Source organism: Rhinolophus sinicus, linkage group LG07, assembly GCF_036562045.2.
Source record: "Rhinolophus sinicus isolate RSC01 linkage group LG07, ASM3656204v1, whole genome shotgun sequence".
Taxonomy (NCBI): Eukaryota; Metazoa; Chordata; class Mammalia; order Chiroptera; family Rhinolophidae; genus Rhinolophus; species Rhinolophus sinicus.
In genome coordinates, this window is record NC_133757.1 from 122,403,589 (window position 1) to 122,417,657 (window position 14,069).

Here is a 14,069-nt window from a genome sequence, read left to right on the forward strand (position 1 = left end):
CAGATTGCAAATAATCTTCAAGAAATTACCACTTGTCAAGTACTGGCAAAGTAGCAAAGAAAAATATATGCAATTATCTTAAAAGACTGTTAAAATATACCTTCCTTTTTCCAACTAAAAACCTGTTATGAGGTCATATTTTTTTTCATTTTTATTCACTCATGTGGGTTACATTGTTATTTTTAATTAATATTTCTCATTTAATTTGTAACATGGTAAATATTGACAGATATAATCCACATTAAAAAAAGCTCTTTGGGGATCCTCAATAAATTTCCATAGTATAAAAGGGTCCTGAGACCAGTAAGTTTGAAAACCGCTGCCATAGACAAATAGTTCAAGCACTACTACTGAACCACATATGGAGGGAAAAATCTATTTAGGTTTGAAAATTCCTATTCACACTCAAGTACATTTTGCAAAAGGTCATGGATCACTTAGTGTCAAATTTATTTAATGAAAATGTCTCTTTTCAAACTAGCACGAGTGTGTAAGTATTGCCCCATAATTCTGACATAATTGCACAAAAAGGAAACATTATTCTTATCATTGCCCATTATGTGTTAAGTATGAAAGCTGAGGCGATGTACAACAAATTCTATGATGCTAAAATAAAAATAAAAAGGCGGATTATTGAAAAGATCCTTTCTCACTGGATAATCCACTTTTTGCTGGGTCTTCTCTACCACTTGATTCAACATATGAAAACTTTCATTGATATGCAGACCTGACCATAGGCAGAAGAAAATATTTTCTATTAAGAGAAACAAATTGTTGATTTCAGAAAGAAAATACATACTATGAATGAATTCTTCAATGTGAAATTATAAAAGTACATTATGGACTTTTCAGCATCAGGGGAAAATATGTTATGAAATTTGGTATCATAAACAGCTGAAATAGTTAAAATGGATCACATGCTATGGCACAAATTTTGTTATCCATTTCCCCACACCACCCCCCTCATTTCCTGCTTTGTGCTCTTTTTAAGAAAACTACTTCAAAGATGTAGAAGCTGGTTTTTGATGTCCAAGTAACACTTCCCTTGTTTCTTTTGATTGAGAAGAAGCCTGGAAATTTCATTAGTCCTTCATTAGGGTTTTCAAGGAGTTCAGCTATTGCTTTCATAAAATTCTTTTCCTGTATTTTTCTGTAAATGTATACAATAGTTGCTACACATCCTCCCCTGGACCTACACTCTGTTTTGCAGGTCGAAGGCAGACACTCAACTAGCAATCTGACCTTTAGAATTCCTACATGATGTAAGAAAGACCTGTCTGTTATTTTAAAGATTTTCTTTTCCTTCCTACTACATAGCAGATATTTAAAACTGAAATTCCCAAGTAAATATAGCACATATGGATAAGTAATTATAAAAAATGTTCAACTCTTAATTTTTCTTGATGGCATGAGGTCAGTGAGCTTGACACCTGGCACAAGCTTGCACTTAAAAACTGCTCATTACTTGTCTTGTTGATAATAGCCATTCTAACAGGTGTCAGGTGATATCTCATTGTGATTTTGATTTGCATTTCCCTAATAGCTAGTGAAGTTCAACATCTTTTCATATATCTGTTGGCCATTTGTATGTCTTCTTGGGAGAAGTGTCTGTTCAGGCCCTCTGCCCATATTTTAAATTTGATTATTTGTTTTTCTGTTGTTGAGTTGTATGAGTTCTTCCTATATTTTGGATATTACCCCTTATCATAAGTGTTGTTTACAAATATCTACTCCCATTCAGTTGGTATCCTCTTTGTTTTGTTGTGTTTCGTTTTGTTTTTGTTTTGTTTTTCTGTGCAGAAGCCTTTTTAATTTGACATAGTCCCATTCCCTTAGTAGTTTGGCATAGTCACATTCATTTATTTTTGCTTTTACTTCCCTTGCCTTTGAGGTCAGATTAATAAAATCCTCTCTAAGACCAACGGCCATAAGTTTAGTACCTATGTTTTCTTCTGTGCAATTTATTGTTTTGGGTCTTATATTTAGGTCTTTGATCCATTTTGAGTTAATTTTGGTGTTTGGTGTCTGATATGCAATGGAATATTACTCAGCTATAAGAAAAGATGCAATACTGCCATTTGTGACAACATGGATGGATCTTGAGATTATCATACTAAGTGAAGTAAGTCAGACAGAAAAAGTCGAGAACCATATAATTTCACTCATACGTGAGATAAAAAACTGACAGGAACAAATGAACAAGACAAACAAGCAAACAAAAACTCATAGACACACACAACAGTTTAGTGGTTAGCAGAGGGTAAAGGAGGAGGGGGGAAGCAGGAGAGGTAAATCAAATATATGGTGACAAAAGGAAATTTGACTTTAGGTGATGAACACACAATGTAATATATAGATGATGCATTACAGAACTGTATAGTTTAAACCTATATAATTTTATTAACCAATGTCACCTAAATTAATTTTTTAAAAACTACTCACAGATTTCAAATAACAATAGCAATTAGAGTTCCTAGTTAGGTACATTAGCTCATGGGTATATGTAAAAGAGTTATACAGGTTCATGAACTTTTGGGGAGGTCAAAAAAATAATTGGCCATATGTGAAAGAGAAGCTGTACAATCAATTTTCTGGAAGTTTTTCCTTCTATAAACTGCTTAAGACAAAATTCACAGTCTAATGTGTTGCAGTTTTCTACATTCCTGATTTCGATCCCTACCTAGAATTCACCCGGCTTCAGCTTCCTCTTCTGTTAAATAAGAATAACAATAGCACAATCACCTTTCATTTCAATATTGCTTTTTTACATATGAAAAATAAATGCAGAATATGAGAGAACAATTCAAATACTAATTAATCCTCTATTCCCATCCCAAATACCACTAAAACAAAACAAAATAGTAGGATTAAAAAATAATACTATTTCAGGATTCCAGTTAAAATAGAGGTAATTGAAGAAGATTGGAGGTCAAAAGATCAGAATATGAGTTTCAGTTCTTATAGTTCTGTTTTCTTCATTTAAAATAGGATTAAGAATACTTGTCATAATATCTTGTCAAGTTACTGTATAAAAGCACCTATCACATTGTGAAGTTCAAAGAGTAGTCGCTACGATTGCCACGGCTCTTCCCTTTACCTATTAAAATCCTCTCCATCCTTCAAGATACAGATCAAATCACTTTTTCATAAGAATCCCTAGTTCTATTAAGCTCCAAATAGTTGCTCTTCTTATGAACTTAGCTCTTGTTGTGCATACAATTAAATCAGACAGTACTCATTAACTCACTCATGACATCAATTACCTAATGATTGTATAGTGTACCTGACTCTGTATTCATTGTTTCTCAAATCAGACTGCATGCTCCTTAAAGTTATTAAGGCTTTCTTATTCTTTTGGTGGGGAAGGTGTCTTTTTTATAGCTTGCAGGGTCTTGTACATAATTGATGTGCTATTAATATTTGTTGATTATTAGGTGAATGACAGACTTCATGAGGTTTTCAAGAGTACAGAAGACTCTCTCACGGAGGTATTTAAGACACTATAGAAGAAAATAACTTACTTGTAAAACTAACTTGCCTCTTTTAAAAGAGATATAAATCATTGTAGTTTAGAACTGAAAAGGGTAAAACAAATCATCTAGTTTAAGGTTACACAAGGTTATGTAAGAAAACTGGAGCCCAGGAAGGTTTTATGTATCAACCAGAATCGATATATAAATTACCACCAATTTTTCTATTAAACAATTAGCTATCGATTCATGACTTTATATAATCATTTAAAACAACTTTATAAATATAAATGATTTAAATGTGTACCTTGTAATAGACAGACAGGAGTTCCACGTCATTTGAAGTGCCTTACCTTTTCATCCCTGGTTGTCACAGATCTAGATACCGAGGCAATTTGTTGACTGTAAGCTGTTTTCCTCCTTAAGAAGGGTAATACTTTCTGATTCCATGTTTTTCTTCTGAAGAAACATGCTTTGTTTCTGAAGAGTCTGTGGAAGAATAATGCATAACCATAACTTAAAAGTCGGTATTTGAAATATGTCACATGAAGTTTCACTTTTGAACCAGAAGGGAACATAGGTTGAGGAAATACAATCCTGGCTGGTTTATAGGGATAAAGAGACATGCAAAGAAAAGCACTGCTCCCAGGAATAAGAAATCTGTCCTTATGTAGCTCTACATCTGTCGGCTATACAATATATCACCAGATTCATTATAAATTTGATATCCTATTCAACTTTTGTACTATTATGCTTAATCTATATATTTAAGCCATTTGAAACACAGAAGCAACTTCATACCTCAATGGCCTAATAGGAAAGCCACCTCCTTACATTTTTATGCTACAGGCATTAATGTGGACTTTCCTTAACAATGACAAAAAATTGTATCATTCATCCAAAAATTAAGTTGAAGGAAAGAGTTGTTTTATTTCATTAGTGTTTTTTTATCCTTTTTCTTTTCTTCTTCTTCTTCTTTTTTTTAACTCACAAGCAGCACCAACACCAGTAAGCCCATTTTAAAAATACCACCTTTTAATAAAGTATCAGTTTTCTGGGGCAGAAATTATTTCACTGAGTCAGGTAAACCCATCCTTACAAATTGGCCTACAGTGTTCCTGTTTAAAAAGTAATGGCTGATCTAAATACATGGAAGTCTTTTATTTTTCATGGTGCTCCAGAAAGACAGAAACCATGGTGACTAAGGTAAGCTCCACAGGGGAAGAACATTATGGAAAAAACAAAAAATAGACCTGATAACTGCAGGGTAGAAAGTAGTCACCTCCAGGGTAAAATGAGACCCTGAGCAGGGCACATAACGGCCATACAACAATTACAAACATTACAACATATTTAAATGTCTCTGTCAAGCCCCTCATTGATGTATGAGAAAACGTCTACTTAGAATTTCACCAGGAAACAAAGCTCTGGAGCAGGGGTGTCAAAACTGCAGCCCGTGGGCCAACTGCGGTCTGCAATCCATTGTTAATTGGCCCGCAGCAAATTCCAAAAATATTATTTAGTTTACTTAAATAAACCAGGTGAGGCAATACGTACTTCACCTAGAGTGAGTGGCCCGGCTGTTTGTGTATTTTACTGCATATGGCCCTTGGTAAAAAACATTGAAAAAAGTTTTGACACCCCTGCTCTGGAGGGTTCCTTGAGCCTCTAGCAAACACTTTGGATCTTAGTTAAATGTTCTCTCCAAGAGACCACAAGCATATCCAGGCATCACTTATTCATTTAACAACCAGATATTGGACAGGTACGTGGTGCCAGTACTGTGCTCTGTACTCCATCCTCTCAGGCCCAGCGAGAGAAGGAAAAAAAAAAAAAACAACAAAAAAAACACACAAAATCATACGCGGAGCACTAGTGTTCCTGGGATAGGGGTTTGTCTCCAGGTGGGGCTCAGTTTCTTGAGATAAAACAACCGATTTGACTTTACAACTCTCACATGAACTCAGTGAACGAATGAGAGAAATGGCTGTAACAGGAAAGATACTGCAAATGACGTTTAGAACAATGGATTTAAGTCCCAGCTGGCATTTATTGCCTATCTTCTTCTACCCCACTGCCCCAGCCCCACTTCCTTGTAGTGGATGAAAGAAACTCTCTAGGCGTCATCGTCTCAATTGACAATGTAGGAATAAAACCCTCTACATAATGAGTATACAACTGATAGAATTAAATGAGAAAATCAATGTAAAAGCACTTTAACATGTTTAAGCACAATGCAAACAACAAAGTTATTTTGTAAGGTCATAAAAGAGACAAAAGACTCGATTTCAGGACTATCACTTGTCAAATATTACACAAATGTATTTTACAGTTGCTTTATGAGGACTAGTATTTTAAATAATTTATATAAGCTTGGTTTAATAATCTGTGACTTTATCAGCTTTGTTCATCAAATTTATGCCTTACTGGTGATTATAAGAATAAATGAAAGAGTGGAGATCCAAGATGGCAGAGGAGATAAACACCATGCCTGTTTCCTTCCGTGAACACATGAAAATTGCAGTCAGATTACAGAACAATCAACCTGGAGAACCCTGTGAAGTCTGGCTGAACAGAAGTCTTATAACTAAGAATTTAATGAAGAAGCTTCATGGACACTGGTAGGAGGGGCGGAGATGCAAAATGGGCTAGTCCCAAACCTCTGTGTGGGGACTGAAAACAGGGAGTGACACATCAGCTGTGGAGGTTCCCCCAAGAGGAGTGAAAGAGCCCAGCCCATCTCCAGGCTTCTCAGCCCGGAGTACTGGTGTTGGGAAGAAGAGACCCCATGACACCTGGCTGTGAAAAATAGTGTGGATTCCAGTTATCTGAGTGGGACAGAAGGCTGAGGGAAACCCAGACATCCTCTTAAATGACCTCCACACAGACTCACTCTCTCACAGGCACTCACCCTGGGCTCCAATGGAGGGATGGTGACATGGAAGGGGTGGTGCCAGAGGCACATAGGGAGCAGACTAGGTATGTGGCTTTGAGATCAGGGCTGGAAAAGTTGCCATTTTCCCTGTATGGGGTCCTTCTCCTGTTCGGCTGGGCAGATGTCCACTACCTTTAATATGTTGAGCCCACGCCCCACGCTTAGAGGCAAATCTGAATGTGACTGGCCTGTTGAGCTCCAGGGCTACACCCTGCTGACTCAAGAAAACACCGCTCCACCCAACTCCAATACCAACGTTACTTTCTCGGCGAGCAGCCGGCCCAACCCACATTGCAAAATACTATCAGAGTCCAAGGTCCCCAGGTGGGCAATGACTTGCCTCGGTGTGCTCTGATGCTTTTGCTGAATCAACTCCAGGCTCAGCACTGGCAACAATCCAGAATCTACATGAACCTGGTGACCACAACACTTCCTATTCTAGTGACCCCCTGAGACCCTGCTTCACTGAACTTGCTTTGTGCCTGAGGCTTTATCAGTGGCTGAACTTTAAGGGAGCTGGCAGGTGGCAACAGGCCTTGGGATGTCCTGGCTTTTTATAGAGCTCCTCCAGGCCCGGTATAGGTGGCAGCCATCCTCGGTTCACAGTGCAGTCTCTCCCACATGCCTCCAGGTTTACCACAGCAGCAAAAAAACTGTGGACTGCTTTGTAGCTCCTACCAGGTAGTTCCTGGCTGACTGCAGTCATTGGGTAACCTGGGCCTGCTCAGGAGCTCCCCACAAGAGGCCCCAGAATCAATATACCTGGAGGTCGCTTCAGACCACAGCAGACCATGACCCAATTAGCCCCCCAAGCGGCACACACAAAGTCATTCTCAACGGGCACCAGAGTCTACTGGGGCGAATCCCACTCAGTGGGATAAGCCCCTCGCATAGCAGCCAGTAAGTTGTGGACATGGCCAAACCCCACAGCCAATCAGCCTGAGGGTCAATCCCACCCACTGATGTGCTAATAGCAACCAAGACTCTATGAGGAGGGCACACACAAGGGACCCACACAAGGTACATTCCTGGAGCACCCAGAGCCAGTGACCAGGGAAACTATGCCAGGGCCACACAGGTGGCCATACATAAGGCCACCTGGCCAAGAGACTGGGAGACATAGCAGATCTGCCAAATATATAGAAACAAACACAGGGTTACAGCCAAAATGAGAAGACAGAGAAATATTTCCCAAATAAAAGAACAGGAGAAAACTCCAGAAACACAATTAAACAAAACGGAGGCAAGCAACCTATCAGAAACAGAGTTCAGAACACTGGTTATAAGGATGCTTGATGAACTTAGTGAGAACTTCAACAAAGAGATAGCAAGTATAAAAAAGGCACATAACCATAAAAAAGAATCAGTCATAAGTGACCAATACAATAACTGAAATGAAGAATGCATTAGAAGGAATCACCAGCAGACTAAATAAAGCAGATGATCAAATCAGCGATTTGGAAGACAAGGTAGCAGAAAACACCCAATCAGAACAGCAAAAAGAAAAAAGAATCCAAAAAAATCAGGATAGTTTAAGAGACCTCTGGGACAAGATCAAGCATAACAACATTCGCATCATAGGGGTACCAGAAGGAGAAGAGAGAAAGCAAGAGATTGAGGATCTATTTGAAGAAATAGTGACTGAAAACTTTCCTAATCTGGCAAAGCAAATATACATACAAGCCCAGAGTCCCAAACAAGATGAACCCAACAGGCCCACACCAAGACACATTATAATTAGAATGGCAAAGGGTAAAGACAAAGAGAGAATTCTAAGAGCAGCAAGAGAAAGGCAACTAGTAACTTATAAGGGAACTCTCATAAGATCGTAAGCTGATTTCTCAACAGAAACTGCAGGCCAGAAGGGATTGGCATAAAATATTCAGTGATGAAAAGCAAGGATCTACAACCAAGAGTCCCCTACCCAGCAAGGCTATCATTTAAAATCGAAAGACAAATAAAGAGCTTCCTAGCCAAGAAAAAGTTAAAGAAGTTCATCACCATCAAAGCAGTATTACAAGGAATCTTACAGGGACTTCTTTAAGAATGGGGGTGGGGGGGTAGAGGGAAAAGGAAAGGGAAGATCAAAATTTTGAATAAAATTATGTCTATCAACAAAAACGCTATTTCAAGGGGATGTGTGCATCAATACAAGCATTGCATTATTGTTTATAATGTCAGCAGCCTGGGAGCCCATCGATGGAGGAATGGATCAAGAGGAGGTGATACATATACACAATGGAATATTGCTCGGCCATGGAAGGGAATGGGCTCTTGCCATCTACAGCGGTATGGATGGGCTGGAGGGTACTGTGCTGAGAAGAGTGTAAGACAGAGAAAGACAAATGCAGTGATTTTGCTTATATGTGGAATCTAAAGAACAAAATAAACAAACAAAAAATCAGAAACAAACTCATACAGAGAACTTTGATGGTTGGCAGATGGGAGGAGGGTTGGGGACATGGGTGAAGAAAGCGGAAGGCAGTAAGAAGTACAAATTGTGTTACAACGTTCTTATGGGATGGAGGGTACAGCATAAGGAATATAGTCAATAAAATTGTAATAACTATGTATGGTGTCAGATGGGACTAGATTTGTTGGGTTGCTAGATGGGAGTGGGTTGGGGAGCCGTGTGAAAAAGGTGAAAGGATTAAGAAGTACACATTGGTAGTTACAAAATAGGCAGGGGGATGTGAAGTAAAGCATAGGAAATACAATAAAAAATATGGTAACAACTATGTACAGTGCCAGGTCAGTAATAGACTAGTCAGTCTATTATCACTTCTTGAATTATATAAATGTCTAACCACTATGTGGTACACCTGAAATTAATATAACATAATATTGAATGTCAACTTTAATTGAAAAATTAAAAAGGTGGGGGAAGGTGAAGGGCAGTAAGTGGCCCAAATTTCCAGGTATCAAACAATTAAGTCATGGGGATGTAACATACATCCTTGGGAACACAGTCAGTAACATTGTGATAGTGTGGTGTGGTGTCAGATGGTTGCTGGACTTATCATGGTGATCACTTCATTAGGTCTTCAATGTTGAACAATTATGGTGTACTGCTGAAACTCATGTAATATTGTATGTTAGCTATATTTTTAATAAAATTCTTAAAAAAGAATAAGTGAAAAATATCAGTTAATGTGGAAAAATTGCAAATAATATACATACTCATTTAAAACATATTCAGAGTTACGCACAATTAGACAGAAATGGAAATGCCATATTTTGGTACTCTGTTAAAATTAAAATGAGAACATAGAATACAAAAGAATTAAACCATGTCCCAATTCCTAAAAGAAACAATTTAATAAACATTTGGTATTGGATAAACATTGGATGCTCGATGATTAGCTCTGCATAAAAGTATGCAAATGATGTAATTATAATGTATACTATCAAAGACTAGTTCCTGGGTTTCTCATCCAATCATCAAAATTAGCTTTGGAGACATGAAAAACACTACAGCATCATCTGGAAAAAATAAATAAATACATTCATTTGAGGCTGGGCTTGTACAAAGGAAAACATCAGGTTGAATATGATTGTCTTTTTCTGATGATGTCCTTGATGAGACACAAAGAGTTTTCTACCACAGCATAAGAAGCTCAGCTCAAATGTGAAATGCTGGACTGTTTTGTTTATAATGCTTTTTTTTTTTTTTTTTCCAGCCACAATGAGAGAGATGAAATTCTGCCTGGTGAGCATAAGAGGGAAAGATAAGCCTTTACATCAAGAGTTTCTGCTAACCTTGCTATATTTAGTATCAGAAAGAAAGTGGAGATTTTCAGCTTACTGAATTCTGAAGCCAAGAAAATGAGATGGAAGGGAAAAAAGTTTTTAAAGAAAAACTACACACATTCTGTTTTAGTAATCTTGTCTGCTTCCAGAGCACTGGAGAGCTGTAATAGGATTAACTTGTAGGCAGTTTTAATAAACAGAATCATTAAGTTAGTGGGTTCATGCTATCTCTTATACATACTCGCACACATTTTTCTTGTGGTTTAATGGAGATCGGAATTTCAGTCTGGTAGATGTTCTCCTAAATGCAATAATCATAGGGTTAAAGGGAATTTTCCTAGTCAAACCCTTGTCTCTTTCCCAGTCAACTGCATTTGAATGAGGACACTTCTATTTGGTAGAAAAATATTTTAAGCCATTTTAAGTAGAAAAATGCAAAGACCTAAACTAAGTTTGCAGTTCAGATAGATCTAAATTTTATTCTAAAATTCTTGTACTCCCTTTTTTTCTAAATTTATAACCTTAACTAACTCCTAAGAGTCTCAGTTTTCACATAAAAACTACATAATTAGTAATTAATCAGTCATAGTTCTTAGTTATAAGAAATAGACTTTACCTAATTAATGAGAAAATTAGTCTGATAAAATAGTGGGACAATTATGAAGTGCTTTCTACATGCCATGGAGACTTCAAACTACTACACACTCATTGAATCCCCACATTATTATTATTCCCTGTCACAGATGAGGAAACCGAGGCACACAGGTATTAAGTTTCTCACCCACAGTCACACAGCTTGGAAGTGGCAGATTTGGGCCTGTGCTCTCAACTAATAGTCTAAACTGAGTCTTTAGCTTTTTAAAATAATATTGAGTAACTTGCAGAAATATTGTGGGTGCTGGAATGTCAGACTCAAGGCTAAGCTGCCAGAAGAAATGCTCAAAACCGTGCTGGTGAGAGTTGCCGCTGCCACCAAACCCCAATTCTAAGTCTGTAAATTTATACCATTGTAACTTACATATAACTTCCACCACTGCCACCATCAGTGTTCTCATCAGGCACTGTTACTGCTCTCATCCCAGAGACAGGAACAAAGCTTCACAATCTTAACTCAGGCTCAGTGAGGCTCGCTGTGAGTAGGCAAGAGGGGAGGGAGGCTGCAAGGAAGTCTGGGAAACTTCTGGCTCGCTTAGGCCCCCTAGACCAAGAATGTCCCCACCAGGACCCAGAGTGAGCAATTCTTCCAACAGTGAAGTCTCTTACATGTTGGAAAAGCAAAACCAATAACAAAATCCCACTTCGAATGTTCTGAAGATCAACAGAAATAATGTATAGAAAAGGCCAACGGTTTACTGATTAATTGCAACTGTTATGTGTCAGCCCATCTCAATTCAAACCCCAGGTTTTTGCTCACAAGTTGTAGGAGTTTAGATAAATTACTTTATCTCACTGAGTTATTTGCTTCATTGTAAGTTTTTGTGAAGATTAAACAAAATAAAGCATGAGCTAATTCATTATATTAAGTACCCCAAACGTACACATAAAGTAAATCTAGCGATATCTATACAACACTAAATTAACTGCTTAGTTTAAAAAAAAAAAAGAAAAATATATTGATTAGTTTTCAGCAGTTGACAGGATTTCTCTGACTTAGGTAAGTACCAAAGTTCCAATCAGTTTTTCTTAAATAACGGGGAAAATGCCAATGAAAATTTAGATTCATTTTAAATCAATATATTAGAGTTGAAAGAATCAGGATATTACCATAAAATAATAAATTTAGGTCTTGAAGTTACTATTCAATTTGGAACTGAGTACTCTCCCAAAATAACTTTGCCTAATAAAACATAACACACATTAGTATCTTGGGATTAACAGAAGTCAGAATATAATCTAGAAGTTTAAGATTTTTTACTTGTTCTCCTATAACAGGAAAAAGAAACACAAAAATGTAAATCAAATACATACTTATAAGAATCTACATAAATCTAAGTGCTGGAAATGACACATCTCTCTCCTAGAGAACGCTTTCAGTGGGTGTACCACTGGGCTCTGTCCTTGACCTTGCCTTGTTCACTGTTTGTGCCAATAACTTGAATATACAGAAAATTCTTATCAAGTACAGACCTGATACACTGCTGAGAATTATACAGCATAAGAAAGTCTATGTATTGCAAGCATTCAACACCAAAAGGATGAAACAAGGATAAAAGGTCTGGTGTTTATAGGCAAAAAGTCCAATTACACAAGTACATGGATAAGTAAGTCATAGCTTAGCCAATTTTAGATAGAGAAATGCATCATCTTAAAAGCTAATTCCCCACCATTTACCCACTAGGGGTGGCATGTAACACAGATCTGGCCAGAGTTGCGGTGAAAGTCTTCTGGGCATGCCTAGGAAAGTCTGCTTTTCAATGTAGGCACCATATTGAATAGAGTCCAATACAAGACAGACTTTTTCCCCTTTGTTACTTCCCTCTTCTTCTTTCCTCGAATGCGGATGTGAAACAAGAATGATCAGCTATCTTCTGACTGTGAGATGCCTATGAGGAGACGTCGTACAATATTTTAATAAATGGTGCAGGTGGTCTGTACCAACTGCTTATCAGTCCTGTTAGTGTCCTTCCTCCCAGGTGGTGACATCCTACTGCTTATCCTGGAAGGGAATCCCTGCAGTCTGTTCATCAGAAAAAACACACAAGGAGAGGTGCCAGCCCAGTGACTTTTCTGAATCAGCGCCCTAATGACTCATGCTGACAATTGCCAATAGGAAACCTCTGCTCTGCATCCGTTGTCTCTGGGTATGGTGTGCCTTAGATTCACTCTTGCCTTTGAATTAGACTTTTCCCCAAAATGGTTTGCGCTGTGGATCTTTTGACAATCTGATCTTACCTAATCTATATTTTTTTCACAAACACTCAAAATTTTTACTCTGCTAATGGCACTATTTGTAGTTTGCCTGTGATAATATTGATCTATTCCTTTAAAAACAAAAACTACATTCTGTCATTTCTAAGAATCTGAAGTGGGACAGAAGATCATTACATTTGCTTATTCTGCCATCTTGAGACAATATGTTAAATGGATTATCTACTGCAGTTCCGCCTTGAGAACTGCTCAATTTTACATGACTACAATAATTGTGAGATAGGTTACACAGCAATTTGATGACAAGCTTTCCCTAAGGGTATAGGAAACAGAATCACAAAAGAAAAGCAACAATGGGTAATGTTCAAAGTCTGGGAATGAATCCGAGTTTTGACTGTTAATTAAATGCCCTTTTGCAATTCCCCTATCTGCTCTGAATCTCTGTTCTCTCATCTGTAAAATGGAAAAATTCCTACCTGAAGAATCGGTGCAGCTGATAGAGCTAATGTGTATAAACAAATTTGGATCTTAGCAGCAAACATTAAATTGGAGTTCTCAGTATTGGTACAACGCTAGAAAATTTATGAATCATAAGATGATTGGCCAAGATTAACTACAAGAAAATGAATACACATTCAGTTTACTTGACCAGTCTTGGTTTATACCTGTTTTCCTGGCAAAGTATTATCAGCACATTCTCCAATTCACAAAAGTATGCCAGTTTGGAAGACTGGGCATTATATGACAACACTAGCATTAAATACCCTGAAGCTTCTGCGATTCTATGACTCCAGGATATAGGTGTGTCAATCAGTGAAGACAAATGTTTTCAGGAGAACTCTGGTAGTAAAGACTGAACCAGCCTTGCTCTTAAGCAAGTACAGCCATGTAACTTCTAATTGGAGGATGGATAGTGGCTAAGTGATCAGGTGCCGAATCAGACAAACATAGTGGGGACTTCAGGTGTCCATCTGAGCCAGCTCTGTGAAACTGGACAAGGACGCAGCCTCTCTGAGCCTCAGTTTCCTTCTCAGTAAAATGCAGGC